Below are 1,312 nucleotides of genomic sequence, written 5' to 3' on the forward strand. Positions count from 1 at the left end.
GAGGGTGCACGTGGGGGGCTGCAAGGTTTTGGGGGTGCAGAGCGGGTGCAGAGCTTGATGTGCACGTGGGAGGGGGCTGCAGGGGTGGGTGCAAACTGGGGGTGCAATGGGGTGCTATAGAACGGGGAGCGCGAGGTGCAATGGGGTGCAATGGGGTGCAACTGGGGGTGCACGTGGGGGGCTGCAAGGTTTTGGGGGGCTGTATGAGGGTGCAGAGCTTGATGTGCACGAGGGAGGGGGCTGCGGGGGTGGGTGCAAGCTGGGGTGCAGAACTGGGGTGCACGTGGGGTGTAAAGGGAGCGCTGCGGGTGCGTGGGGCAGCTGCGGGTGCGTTTGGGTGTTTGGGGGTGTTTTGGGGTGCAGCGGGATTTGGGGGGGTGCTGCCGTCTCAGTCCCGCTCCCGGGTCCTCCCGGTCTCCTTCCAGCCCTGTGCTGCGGCGCTGCAACGGGAGCCGGTAGGTGGGGGGTCCCCAGGGTGCCCCGGGGTGTCCCTCGGTGTCTCCTGGGGCTAAACTGGACGAGTGGGGGCCAAGCTGGGTGGACAGGGCTCAAACTGGGACTAAACTGGGCCAACTGGGCCTGTGTGGGACAACCTGGGGCGGAGCTGAGCGTGCGGAGGTGGCCAAGGTCTCCCAATGGGCACCCAGTCTTGGACACCCAAGCAGGGTCTCCCAATGGGCACCCAAGTAGGGTCTCCCAATGGGCACCCAATCTTGGGCACCCAAGCAGGGTCTCCCAATGGACACCCAAGTAGAGTCTCCCAATGGGCACCCAGTCTTGGGCACCCAAGTAGGGTCTCCCAATGGGCACCCAAGGAGAGTCTCCCAATGGGCACCCAGTCTTGGGCACCCAAGCAGGGTCTCCCAATGGACAGGGACGTGTGCCAAGGTCTGATAGAGCAGACTAAGTCTAGGGCACCCAAGTAGGGTCTCCCAATGGGCACCCAAGGAGGGTCTCCCAAGGGGCACCCAGTCTTGGGCACCCAAGGAGGGTCTCCCAATGGGCACCCAAGGAGGGTCTCCCAATGGACAGGGACGTGTGCCAAGGTCTGATAGAGCAGATTAGGTCTAGGGCACCCAAGGAGGGTCTCCCAATGGGCACCCCGTCTCGGGCACCCAAGCAGGGTCTCCCCGTGGGCAGGGCCGTGCGCCAAGGCCCGGTAGAGCACGCCCACGGCCTGACCACGTCCCCGTGCCCCGTCCCCACCGCAGAGGCCCCGGCGCGGCTGTGGGGCGGCCGCTCGCCCTGCCGCGGCCGCGTGGAGCTCCTCGTGGGCGGGCGCTGGCGCAGCGTGTGCGGGCGCGGGTGGGAC

This window comes from Nothoprocta perdicaria, unplaced genomic scaffold (assembly GCF_003342845.1).
Source record: "Nothoprocta perdicaria isolate Ctin4 unplaced genomic scaffold, notPer1 scaffold_639, whole genome shotgun sequence".
NCBI classification, from domain to species: domain Eukaryota; kingdom Metazoa; phylum Chordata; class Aves; order Tinamiformes; family Tinamidae; genus Nothoprocta; species Nothoprocta perdicaria.